Here is a 14,242-nt window from a genome sequence, read left to right on the forward strand (position 1 = left end):
CTGAGGTCTTAAGGCATGACTGTTGGAATCACAGTATACTTTTTCATGCTTTAAAAAACCCTACTGTGCTCCCTGGTGGGAAATTTTCCAGTGGATGCCAAACCACAAGGAACTGGGCACAGGGGAGCTCCCCTGAGTGCTATATATGGTGCTGGCAGCTCCAGGTGCACTGTGTGGATAGTTTTATAGGGACTCTGGTTGGGACATCACAGACCCAGCCAGCATTAGTAAAAGTTCTCCATTCGCCATCTGGTCCTTGCACCCTTCAGGCTGGATATTAGGAAAAATTTCTTCTCCAAAATAGTGGTAATGCAGTGGCAAAGGCTGCCCAGGGAGGTAGTTGGGTCACCATCCCTGGAGATGCTCCAGAACCACGGAGATGTGGCACTGAGGGATATGTGGGGAGGGGTTGGGTTCAGACTTGGTGATCTTACAGGTCTTTTCCAACCTTAATGATACTGTATGACTCTGCGTTTCTACAGTTTTCCTTGCAGTGTGCCCAGTCCTTTTGCACAGGCTGTGGGAAGAAGGGACATGGAGCATTTGACCCTGGATGAAGGGCCTGGGTCAGGTTGGACAACTGTGCCCTGCAGAGCTCTTTGGACAGTTTCTCCTCTTTAGAGAGATGCAGTAGACTGAAAGCAATCAGAACCAGCTTTACGGGCATCCCTGAATAAATATTAACCCTCTGCCCTGTTTCACTTCCACTAAGATACCATTTTGCTCTGAAGATACCTATTTTACCTCCCATGCAGCTGGTGTAGTGATAGGAGAGATGGGCTAGGAGAAAGATAACATTGCTAAATGTCACTGACACTGCTTCCAAAGGGACACATCCCACCACGAGCATGGCTCATTCATCCTAACACACATCTGAAATGCAGCAGCTGAGTCACATCCTCTCAAGTGGGAGCTTCATCTCCATTGACTTTTAAGTGAGTAAAGAGTGACGGGCTCAGCAGTGAGAGCTGACATATAGACAGTTAACACTGAAAGATGGGTCTCCTGTGCAGCCCAGCATATGTTTCATAGGCCACCATGGGCATGACATGAAGGTAGAAGTGTTGTGATGAGCTCTTTCTCCTCCTGGATATCTGCTGTCATGACTGAGACACTACAGCTGACACTCTGGGTGCTGTGAATTAGGCAAAGTCTTATCTTGTGTACCACACTGCTGGCTTAAATGTCCAAGAAACATTTAACCACCCAGGACTCAGCAGCCTCTTAAAACCATCCCTTTGTCATCTCTCTCTCCAGAGATATTCAAGCTAGTCCTCATCTTGGATTCATTCCCCTTCATGCAGGGGTTGACAGCCTGCAGGAAGACTTTGCTGGATGTCCTGTCCTAAGGATGCTCAAAAAGATCCTTGCAGGAAAGCAGATGTTTGCTTTACACCCACGACTTGCCTGAGGCAGTGGCTCAGGGCAACTAAGATTTCTGCTCCCACTTTAAGGTCTTTATTTTTCTGGTCCATCAAGAATCAACCAGAAGGATGCAGATCAGAGCACTCCATGTCCTTCCCACTCATTTCGGGAGCCTGCAGAGCCCACATGGTGGCAGTGCGATCCAATGTCCTGCCGTGTCACCATTATTCTTTGTGAGACGGGTTGTGAGTGGCACAGATCTGGCAGTGGGCCGGGTGTGGGACAGCTGAGCCCACTGCTGGTCCCTATAGAAGTTCCCCGTTGTTCTTCAACTGGGGAGCTCAGAAATAGATGCTATACCTCAGATGTGGCCTCACCAGGGCAGAGTAGAGGGGGAGAATCACCTCCCTTGACCTGCTGGCCATGCTCTTTGTAATGCACCCCAGGATCCCATTGGCCTTCTTGTCTGTAAGGGCACACTGTTGACTCATGATCAACCTATTGTCCACCAGGACACCCAGATTTTCTCTACAGAACTCCTTTCCAGCAGGTCAGACCCTAACCTGTACTGATGCATATGGTTTCACCCCAGATAGGACACTTTCCCTTATTGAACCTCATCAGAATCCTTTCCACCCAGCTCTCCAGCCTGTCCGGATCTTGCTGAATGGCAGCACAGCTTTCTGTTGAGTCAGCCACTCCTCCCAGCTCCATATACCATCATTGTATCATCCTGTCCCTCCACTTAACTAAATGGCCACGTGGTTTGTGGACAAATAGCCCATGGGTGACCCTGGATCCATCATCAGACTGTCCCACCCTGCATCAGTGAGTCTGTGGCCAATAGGTGCAGGAGCAATGAGAACAAACCCAGTGACCCCATAAGCCACGCTATGACAAAGCTGCAGCTGTCCCTGATGTTCAGCCTCACCCAGATATCCTCACGTGTTATATACATGACACTGGCTGATTTTTCAAATAAAGACAGCAGTGTTCCCCCAAACCCCAGTAACCTGGATGGAGTCAGCTGCTTCCTGCCCCAAGACTGACCAAACTCAGCCTGCACCCTTTCAGGAGACGCCTGATGGGGCTTCAGATTCCCATCCTTACTTTGTTCCCCATTGCTCTGACACAGATGCAGTAACAAAGCAGCTCTCAGCCCTGGGCTGACTTGGGGAGGGGGATGACTGACTAATACATCACCTGCAGCCCCAGCTGGGGACCTTTTGTAACTTCTGCCACAGACAGGGCTACAGATCATTCCAGTTGAATGGAGCCCTAAATAGTTACCATTCATATGAATTAATCAAGCTGTTCTCTTGCTGCATGCATCATTCAAATCCCTAAAGCTCCCCTATTGGCATCTTTTGGTAGTGGCCCATTTTCCTGGTGGGGAGTTTCATCCAGAGAACCCCCCTTTGCCTCCCATCCCAGCACTGGGTTTGGAGAAGGATGCTGCTGTCTTCCTCCTCCTGCTGCCTCACTGTGCTCTCCCTGCAGAGCTGGAAATAAGCGCCTGTGCAAAACACGTCATCAGTGCTTTGTTCTGTAAAGACCATGGCTAATCAGAGAATCCAAGGAATAAGTCCCCCAAAACACCTTCTGCCCCTTCTTCACTTGTCACAGCTCTGGTTCTAAACCCAACAGAACAAACAGGAGGAGCTCAATCAGCCGTCCTCCCTTCCTGGGCAGGAATGAACTCAGGCAGTGGTCACCCAGCACAGGAGATGCTGTTAGAGATGCACACAGGATGCAGTCCAGGTCTCAGTGTCCTACAGCAGGGGTTACAGCAAATAGTACTTTATTGCCTCCCAGCTACACGAGCACCAAAATATCCAACTCTGCCTGATCTACCTTGCTTCTGAGATTTAAGTCCTTGAGAAGAGCACTGCTTTAATATAGGTGGATTGTTTCTTGTCCCCAAGATATTTCTAGTGTCTTTGCTTGGCTTTTCACTGCACAGAATAAAATGTCTTTGGATGCCCATGTGGGGGGCATTTCATGATCCCATGGGAAAGATCGTATCCTGCATCCAAACTGTAGGATCAGAAGCATTCCTAAGCATCAGCCCATTGATCCCACAGTGGAAGCTGCACAAGATGCATCTATATGCAAGACCCAAGATGTCCTTCAAGGTGACATGTGCTTTGCCACAAAAAGGCTTTAAATCTTTAATGGGAAAGTGCACTTTGTTCCTCTCTACATTCACAGTAAAAGGCTTTAAATAATAGCTGTTCATGTGGCCCTGAAAAAGGTTGCCATGTGGCTGAACTCCATAAATCTGGACATTTGCTGAATTGATTTTGCCAAGAAACATACTACAGCTGAAAAATGAGCAGGAGGGATAAGACAGTGGTGGCTTGCAGCTGCAGCTGCTGCTGCTCTGTGCAGAGTATTGTTCCTCATTTAAAAACCATATCAAAGCTCAGTGCAATAGTGGGGAGCTTTTGGGTGGCTTCAAGGGTTGCTGGGTGCAGCCAGTTCCACTCTTACTGTGCAGAAACAGGATGGGCTTCACTCAGTCTTTGTGAGAGGAGACAAGTAGAGGAATTAAGTTGTTATCTGTAAGATTCTAAAATCATACTCTGCCCTTCGCAGATACACCTTCCCAAACATATGAGCTCTAAAAGCCTTCCAGAGTGTTGTCTCTGTTTGCAGCCTGCAGTGACTTCCCATGCACCTCTGGAGCCACAAGGGTGGCTGTGCCCCTACGTGTCTACTTGTGGGCAGTTGCATTGAGCCCATAAAGGTCCAGGTTTGGTGGGCTGTTGGGTTCTAGGTTTTATTCTAATGACTAGAATCATTAAATTCTTTGACATGGAAGGAACCTTGAAAGGCCACCTGGTCCTGCAATGAACAGGACACCCACAGCTCTGTCAGGTGCTCAGAGCTCCATTCAGCTTGACTTTGGGTATCTGCAAAGTCGTGGCACCCAACAGCTCTCTGGGCAACCTTATCCTCTGTCCAGCTTTATTCCTTCCTTACCCTTACATAATGCTGGGGACATAATGCAGGCATACTTTCCAGAGGTGGAAAGTATGTGCTTTGTGCTTAAGACTCCAGAAACACCCGGATATTTACTTTCCATCACTCCACAAGACACAAGAGGGTGGACTTGGGCAATAAACCAAAAGATCCAAGCAGCTATCTCTATTACTAGAACAAATGTATCTAGTGAAGTCAGCTAGTGTGCAACAGCCCATGTTTGCTTCTTAAAACATTTGTCACTGTTAAAAGCAAGGGAGTTGTGAACTATGTGTTGTGAATGGATCTTTTCTAGGAATTGTTTGGGATAGTGCTTGTTGGCATGAACCTAAACCAGCCAGAGACTGTGTTAATGATCTGAAAGTATGGCTCATCAAGTTCCACTAGCAGGGAACATCTCCTGACACTGCTTAATTCGCTAGCACAGATGTAGTCAGAAATAGCAAGAGCCCCATATTTCCTTGAGAGAGGAAGTATGAGAGGCATGTCCTCCATTTCGGATCTGTGGAGGAGCTATTCATGTTCTGGTTCACTTCTTTAATGTCTCTCAAACAATGTGGTAAAATATTCATTTTCATATATCCTTGGTTCCGTGTATAGCTCCTGAATATTGAATACTGAATTGTAGATAGACAAAAAGGTGTTTTCCTAGTGGAAAACTTGGAGAGATCACCTTAGAAGAACTTGTCAACAAAAGTATGTCATCAACACAAGGTCACAGCCAGGTACCTTGATATCTTGCTCTGTTTTTTTTGGGGGGGTGCTACTTGAATCCCATGAGATGAGTGAAAAGGAAAGGAGTATGTTCAAGATTTTAGCCAGCTTTCAGTCTGTGGTACATTAGCCTTTTTTGATGCCTTCATTCCTGTCCCATGGAAGGATATAATAGAATCACAGAATGACTCAGGTCAGAATTGACCTTAAAGGTCATTGACTGCTGGATCTGCCACAGCCAGGGTTGTCCCCCACCAGCTCAGGTTGCCCAGAGCCCCCTCCAACCTGTTCTTGAGAACCTACAGGGATGGGGCATCCTCAGCTCCTCTGGGCAATTTGCGCCAGTGCCTTTGGCAAACAAACAGTGATGGGACAGAAAACTGAGCAAGGACTCTGTTTCCCTTGAGTGAGCTGTGGGAAAGATACTAATGTGGAAAAAACCCTTCAGTCCATCTTCCAGTGTTTCAGGCTGTTGAGGACTTGTTTCTACCTCTCCCTATCTAATGATAGATTCACAGCATGTGATCTTTTTTTAAATGCTTTGCGGATGATTTTAGCAGCCAAAATGTGCCTAGCATTCCAGTAAAATAACTTTCAACACTTCCAGCCAGAGACTTTTATTTCTCTATAAATATTGACAGGAAGGGTGACTCAAAAGATAACTGCATCCAGGACGATACACCGCAGTATAACTGCTTTGGATCTCACTGCGGTCACTTCTTACCACCATGTTGTTATGTTTGCAACAACAAGTGTGGTGAGCCAAGTACGTTTCTTACATCTCCTCATGTTACCCGTGAGCCCAGATTTGATGCAAGAGTAAAGGATCCTGTGAGTTCACTTCATCTGAGCATGCTGCTTTTTTTTACCTCGGAAAAACACAAATGCACTTGAGAGGAAAGTACAAGTTTTGTTATCAGAACTGGAATGAGAATAAGCAACTCTCTTCCTCTTCCCTCACAGCATGTGGCAGATCCCAGTTTTGACTCTAGTGGGCACTCAGCCACCAGATGCAATAGGAGATCCTGAAGGACCGCCGTCAGGTCAAGCCATATGGGGACAGGGGACATATTTGTTTTGTCTTCCTTGAAAGATTGGGTTGCAATTTATTTTCACATATAAAGAGTTATTGGCTAATTCACAACACTGCCTGGTGTGATGGAGATGTTTTCAGTTGACATGGCCACTGTATTCCCTTGTGGTTTAGAAGGAGTGTTTAAATAGATTATTTTTCAAGAGAAAGCTGTTTGCTACAAGACTATACTCTCCTTCCTCCTCCCCTCTTTCCACTGACATACTTAGCTCTAATTCTTAAGACCGTGATAGGTGACAGATGTGTTTTGTGGCCAAACAGCTTCCCTCTTTCAAATGAGATGACACTGAAAACAGAGCACAACAGAAAAACATTGGCAAAAACAAATGTTATTTTCATGGGGGTTCTTCCAAGTGCACTGCTTCTCTCTTATCTCCACCTTTGACAACTAGACACAAAAACCTGCACCTATAGCAAAGACCCAAGCATAGTTAGCAGAATAATCACTCTTTCTTGACTTCAGTTGTCTTTGGTTCTGGTTTAGAAAAGGAAAAGGAGTGTGTGAGAGGCTGAAAGTACAAATTTCTGAGTGGCCCTGTGCAAGAGATATTGGAACACCAAACACGATGTCATAGAGATCTTAAATTGACAAAACATTTAATGGTCCTTTGGGACATTAATCCAAAATCTTGTTAAAGCTGGAAAATACAGTTATTACCAGACCTCTAGAAGACACAGAGCAGAGGTCTCTGGCCCAGGAACCTTTGTGTCAGCTGTTTAACGTCTGTTTGAACTACAGCCTCTTGTGTCAGAACATGCTCAGTCTTCATTTAAGGCCCCTGGGTGACGGAGAATCCACTGTATATATAGGTATGTTGTTGCAACGGTTCATTACCTTTGCCATCAGAAGATGTGTACATCATTTACAGGCTGAACTGGTTGGATTCATCTTACCTAAATTTAGGAGCTTAATTGCTTGAGAGTCCCTTCAGATTCAAAGGAGAGAAAAAGGCACTTTGTGATGGAGTCCACCTGCCTTGTTTCAGCTGTCTGCTTTAGGATGAGAGGAATTTGACCTTACAGTCCATTCACTGTTGGCTGGATATCCATTGGCAATGGAAGAGCCTGGAGTGCCTAAACCGAGGTGCAGTCACTTAGATGAATGCTGCTTGACACATTTAACTTCAATCTACTTACTGCCTGCTGTTAGCTCTTTCTCTATTGACTGCTATCAGAAGTTTCTGCCCCACATAGAAGCAGCAGCCCAGTTCACATTTTACTGCCTTGAATAAATTTAAGGTACTGAACTTGCTAAGTCTTTTCCAAGTCTGTCAACACTGTGGCTTTTCTCTGAACTCTTGCCAATTTAAAAAACCTTTGTAAACAAGAGATCCCCTGTAAAGAAGAAATCCTGCTGGTGTGCAGGTAGGGCAATGCTTGCTATCCTACAACATACTGCTCCTTTCCACCTTTTTTCACACTCAGAGTTACTGCTTGCCTTCTGAGCATTGCGTAGCACTGCAAGTTCTTACTACCTGCACATTACTTGGGGAATCTGAAATCACCTACATCCATTTCAGAAAAAAATCCCCAATATTTATTTGCAGCACATACCTGCACTGAACTGGATTGTTCATGTAAACCACTATCTGCCACTCAGTCTTCATTGCTCTGTGTAACTCTATGTAACCCTATGCTTTTTCGCATGATGTTGTTTGGGACCAGTGTCAGGCTGATAGCATACAGATGTATCAGAGGCTAAGGTTTGTTAGACTGCTTCATACCATTTGTTTTACACAATCCTTGGAGCTGAAGTACTATATGAACCCTGTACAGCAAAGTGCATAAGCAAAGGGAACAAAGGTAGTTCATTGAATGCAGAACTGATTGTGGCCAGAGAAGGCAAATATTCATCTCTCAGCAGCGGATGCCTATGATTCAGTTGCACTCTCCAATGGGCAGAAAAAATAAATAATTCTATATTTAAATTCACGATTATTCATGATAAATTCAAAGGCTGAAAGTAAATATGAATGACAGTCAGTGCTTTCAGGTCCATGTCATGCCATGTTTCTCTGGCAGTAGTCTGAGGTATAATTCTAAGAAAGAAGGTGATAATAGAGAGATTATCATAGAATCATAACATTGATTGAGTTGGAAATGATCCCTAAAGGCATCTAGCCCAACTCCCTTGAAACAAGGAGGGACTCCCACAGCTCCATCAGGTGCTCAGAGCCCTGTCCAGCCTGATCTTGAGTGTTTCCAAGAATGGGGCATCTCTCTGGCAATTTTCTGGAGTGATTTTGCAGTTACCCCCAGATGCAGTAAATGTCTGTCATCCATGACGTCCTGTGACAAGGAGATCTGCACAGACTGAACTCCCTCCTGCATGTTTTGAGCCTGCCTCCATCTTCCATTTGACTCCCCTTAATTTTTTGGATTGGAAAAAGCCCAGCTCACAATCATTTTCTACTAGCCTTACCCCTTTCAATACAATTCATTGCCCCTGGATGAGGTTTGAAAGCCAGGAAGAGAAGAAAGGGATTGATAGTTAGTGAATTTGATATGACCACAACTTCTAGTCTTGAACGCTTCAGAGAAGTGACCAGCAAAACAAATACTAAATCTTCCCCCCCAGACACAACCTGTTCCCACTGCAAAGATGTGCCCCATAAAGGGGCCTAGTATCTAATCTCACTTCTACCAGGCCAGGTTGTTTTCTCATAAAGAACTGTGTGAAGCAAGTGGCAAGAGACATGCAGTGAGAAGAGAAAAACTCTTCTGACAGTCCCAGTACTGAGAATCTGCAGTGCAACACACACACACACACAACCGCAGATCTTATCAGGCTGGACTGTTTCCACTGAGAGGTGTCTGCTGTTCCCCTCTATCAGCGGTGCACAGGCAACAGTTGTGGAGATTATAAACTTCTTTATTTTGGTAAGTAATCTCCAGATCTCTGCACAGCAAAAGGTCACGTATTCTTGCCTTCTTAATAAGAAACGTGGCTGCAAATGTTACCGTGCAACTGAAGATGAGAAACATGCTGCTCAAATGGGAGGCTGCGATGAGGACCATGGATATCCCAACAGCAAAAAAGCTGTCTTCCTTCCAAGGATGTGTCATGGAAAAAATCCATCTGCTCCAATCTGGATATCTGCAAGGGCTTGTGACTTTCTGTGCACCAGAGTCATCTCGAGTGTCCAGTACGGTCAGTGCAGAGGAATAGGTAGTGCAATTTGATTGATTTCGGCCTGATGGAGTCTTCTCCTTCTGTAGTCATTCCTGTCCAGCCACTGTGGGCATTTGTAAACAGTTGACACGAGAGTGCACTAAAATGAAAGCAGAAATGCAGCACTGGCAACTTCAAAGCTCTTTGCCTTAACTCCATTCTCAGAAATGTACTAGATATTAATGTCTGCCTCAGTTTTGTGTGGCTGTTTTGTTAAATGAAGGCCTAGCTGAGAGGAGAGTTCTGTCTATTTCTAAGACATTGTCCTCTCTACTTTCTGAGATCCTCTGCATCTTCCCTAACAGCCAGATACAGATCTAAAGTGGGATGAACACTTCAGCATCATTTCTCCAATGGCTGGTCAGGAGGTGATGGACATGTAGACCCAGTTAACAGCAACCCAAGCTGTAGAGATGCATTAGCATTTAGGTGTTAATGAGAAAGGGGGCATGATGTAGGAAAGACCTACAGATATATAGGACTAAAAAAATATTTAGGGTTTCATGCTGACCTCTTTGCCTTTTGTAGTGGGCCCAGATATCTTCTGAGAACACTTTGGAGTATTTCAGTGGTGAGGAATTTGCAGGACACCCAAGGACCACTCAGCTTCCTTTTCTTCTCAGCACCCCTGGAGAGAAAGAAAACAAGGAGGATGCTAAATGTCATATGTAACCTGCTGGAGCTGTGCCCATCTCATCCAGTGGCTGTTGTGGAAAAGCTACCCATATGCTGAGAATCCAGTAGGACAAGAGGTAAGGGCTATAAGTTGTGCCAGGGGAAGTTTAGGTTTGATATTAGGGAAAAATTCTACTCAGAAAGAATGGTGAAGCTTTGGCATAGGCTGCCCAGGGAGGTGGTAAGGTCAGCATCCCCGGAGGTGTTAAAGAACCACGGAGATGCGTCACTGAGGGATGTGGTCAGGAAACATGGTGGGTTGGGGTTGAACTTGGTGATCTTAGAGGTCTCTTCCAACCTTAATGTTTCTGTAATTCTAAGGTTCTGTGAAAATGCTCTCCCTACCCTGAATATTTCCTTCTTTTATGGGCAGTTAGTAACGAGATCAGAATTGGGCCCTAGGATCTCTTGTACAGCATCCCCTTTAATGCCTGGTATTTTTGAAGCACGTTAACTGTTTAAGGCTCTTTGACATTCTTCTATAATGATAAAGGATTTACAGGCTTCATTCCCTGGTGTTCAAGTGGCAGTAACATCTGAGCTGGAGATCAGTACCAAGCCAAGATACAGCGGACTCAGATTCTTTAGTACTTTGATGTTATGAAACATGCTGTCTTTCTAAATTGGAAGGAAAACAAGTGTTTTATCATTATGCAATTAGACAGAAGAAAAATCATCTCAGGATATTTTTATTTTGGCGTGTAGACAATTTTAATTCAGTTCTGGAAATTTGTTTTGAAATATGTTCTGCTCTTCATGTGTGTGTGTGTAATATATGTCATTTCATTGCATCTCAAGCTTAATGGTATTGAGCTCTGCAATAATTTATTTTTTTAATTGCAAAAGATGCCGTGTTTCAGTTGGTGAAGCGTAATCCATTCTTTACTGGGAAAGCAAGGAGTGAAGGGGCTTTGCACTGTTTAAGATATTCCTCTTCAGAAAGACATGCATCCACACTGATGAGAGTGTGTGTTGCGTGTCTGTCACACAGGGGCTCAAGGGAGTACTGCTGGGCTGCAGATCTGATGTGGATTTTAGATTTCACCTGGGTTTGTGTTGAAACTTAACACTAGCCCTAGACAGGGTGGGTTTCATGTATTCAGTGCATTTTCCCCCAGGTAGCAGCAATGCCAGCAGAGAAGAATGGTAAACACTGAGGGCATGTAGCAGCCTTCAACAAACAGTGACCAACTCATTCTTGTAAAATACGCCAGGCTGCAGACAAGTCAGAAAGGGGGATATGAGCAGCCAGATGCTCTGTTTAATCTAAGAGCACCAACTGGGTGGATCACCCAGTATCTTGTGTTTTGACTGATGACACTGCTTCAACATTGCTCCCTATGCCCATGCAGGAAGAGGTGTGAGGGTTTAAGCAGAATGCTCCCTGTATCCTAGCTGGCAACAGTGACCTAATGCATGTTCTCTTAGGGTGTAGGTTTTATTAGTCTCAAATTCATCAGGAAAAGAAATGAAAAAGGAACCATCTAAGCAGCCTTATTTTTAAAGCAAGAAGAAATTATATTATCCCATCCTGACTGATGCTGACTTCCCAGCCGCTGCTCCCTGCCCCCTCTGCTGCACATCCCCCTGCGGGCTGTCACATCAGAGTAGATGATGCTTAGAAGCAGGAAGGGATGAAAAGGAAAACAAAGAATTTCCCAAGCCAGCTTGTGATGTCCTTATGCAAGGGGTGGGGGTTGGTGTTGGACAGTGTGATTCCTGCAGGACCAAACCATGGGCCCAGACAGCAAAAATTCTTCAGCAGCAGTATAAGTTCATCTCCAGTGAGTTTGTATTTTAATTGGAGCACGAGTGGGGAGCTGGCAGATAATTTATGGATAAGATCTTCAAAAGAGCTCTATTCCCATTCAGGACAATGGGAGTTACTGGGGGTTTCACATACTCTTACCAATCTGGTCACGTAAGCACAAACTCCCTGATTTGGTTTATGAAGAATACCCTTCAGTCTGACACTGACCTCTAAAACAAATAGAGTATTACAGCACGCTGATGCCCCATTCATCACTGGGTGACAATAGGAGCCAGAGCCTGGCAATGAACAGCATTTCATTCAGGGAAGGACTGAACTGCTCCAAAATACTCATTGCAGCCCTACTGGTACCAGCTCCCCATGGGCATGCTCTGGCACCCACCTGCACGGTGTCAGAGGCTCAAAGCTCTTGAAAGGCCTCAGGGGAATTCTGTGTCTCAGTACATAGTCAGATGGTTGGACAGCCAAAGCAACAGGAGAGAGCTGGTGAGGGGCCCTGGCCACCTGCTCCACCAGAACCAATGTCCCACTTTCCAAGAGGTGCTCTTACTGTGAGTTGAGCCATAGGACAGTGCTCTCCTAGAGGGAAAACCAACCACAATAGCAATCTTTGTATGTCCAGGAGCAATGGTTATGATCACCCACTGTGTGCTGGTAGGGGAGAATGAGGACCAGGAGCAGGGAAACAACCATACACCATGGGTGTAATTTTGCTGTGGTGAAGGGCGATGGAGATACAGGGAGATGGAGTGGGCAGTGGTGGGGATCTGAGCATAAAGCCTTGTGGATATGCTGTGCCATCACCGGTGGGGTAGATACCTGCAGACAGACCACAACAGAGGCATGAGATCACCAAGATGAGTTTCCTGCAGATATTTCCTATGTCTGCAGCCCATTCTGTTGCTCTTCCTGCACCAAGGATGGTGGAGAGAGCTGGTGGTAGAAGAAAAGAAACACATCAGAGGCTTCAGAAGAAGCCAAATGAGGTCCCTCTACAGAGAGCCAGACCAGAAGAAGGCTTTCATCTGCCCCTGTTATCGAGGCTGAGATGCATGCACTAGAGCCTGACGATGCATATAATCACACGGAGTTTTTTCATTCACATTCTCCGTCAATGGTTAATTCCTCCTGAATAGATCCTAGCCTATCTATCTGGTGATTGCATTTGCTGGTCACGTACCTAGATCACAAAAGCAATCACTGCTCTACATATGTTCCTCATAAGGACCTCTGCAAATGACCAAAGTGAATATGCAACGAGTCATTCCCACATGCAGATAACGGCGTGAAGTGTGCAGTTAGAGATTCCTTGTATGCACAGATGTGTGTGCTCACAATAAGGCTGGCCTTTACAAGGCAAAGATTCAGGCCTGGGAGAAAATGCTCCCACACACTTTTGGAGGGTGTGTTTTTAAGGACTGATTCTGCCAGGGGTATGCATCCCTGAGAAAGTGCTGGTGCCTGAGAGATCCTAATGCGCAACATAATCTTTCAACAGACATCTGTGTTAACAAGAGAAACGAAACGATGGCACATTAAAAACTTCGCAGCGCTGTTGCAAAACGCTTGCCAAAAAAACACCCTGTGCTGCTGCTGTAGGTTACTCTGAATTACGCCTGAAAATAGCACATCCAGCGTTACTTGGAAGCAGACACACGGTCTCTAGCAGATCCAATTATCTCCTGGAAAATAAAACACCAGTGCCTGTGTGAAAGGCTCAGGGGTGAGCGTAGGCATTGTCCCAGCATCGAGGGGAATAATACACGGATCTGCGATTTCTGTAGGTCATGAAATCACAGTGCCCTTGCCAAGTGTTCAGTTGTCTGATCATGTGAAGATCACCCACTTAATGCTGGCTTGGCTTGCAAGGGATCTCAAATTAAGCGTGCAAGGGCAACACAGTGAGAATTCATGTCTTGATTTCCCAGCTCACTGCTTGAGAGGAACAGTGCTACGAGCATGAAATGACTCCAGGCTAGGCTTGTCTTCCCCTAATACCACTCACCTGGATGATCCTGGTTGTTTCAGCATCTTTGCTATTATTGGCAGGTGAAACCTGCATCTACCTTCTTTGAGTTGCCTCTGGAACTGTCTGTCTGTCATAGAGATAGCAGAGGGAAATCAGATACCCAGCTTTGCTGGTTGCAGAGTGGGATTTGGGATTCTAAGACTCCCAAGGATGTTCTCCTGGGTCAGCTACATGGCTGCAGCAGCATTAGATCTGAGGGTGCTCAGATCATAGAATCATAGAATTATTTGAGTTGGAAGGGACCCTTTAAGGACATCTGGTCCAAACTATACAATGTACAGGGACACCCACAGCTCCATCAGGTGCCCAGAGCACCGTTCTGCTTGACCTTGAGCATCTGCAGGGACAGCGCATCCGCTATCCCTCCAGTGCTTCACTAAGATGGCACAGCAAAATCCAGGTGGGGAGTATTGCATCGAAGACAGAAGACTTGGCCTC

General features: G+C 45.5%; 1 long non-coding RNA gene across 4 annotated transcripts in view; it reads left to right on the top strand.

The window, feature by feature from the left end:
* The window catches only part of LOC107308781, a 118,806-nt gene that overhangs the window by 55,776 nt on the left and 48,788 nt on the right, over window positions 1–14,242 (top strand). Inside the window, exon 1 of one of the 4 annotated variants that reach the window (XR_001552909.2) lies at window positions 9,883–10,081. The exons of the other annotated variants lie outside the window; for them this stretch is intronic. This is a non-coding gene — a long non-coding RNA (uncharacterized LOC107308781). Of the gene's footprint in view, window positions 1–9,882; window positions 10,082–14,242 lie in introns of those variants that run through there. 4 annotated transcript variants of the gene reach the window in all.

Source organism: Coturnix japonica, chromosome 2, assembly GCF_001577835.2.
Source record: "Coturnix japonica isolate 7356 chromosome 2, Coturnix japonica 2.1, whole genome shotgun sequence".
In the NCBI taxonomy this organism is placed as follows: domain Eukaryota; kingdom Metazoa; phylum Chordata; class Aves; order Galliformes; family Phasianidae; genus Coturnix; species Coturnix japonica.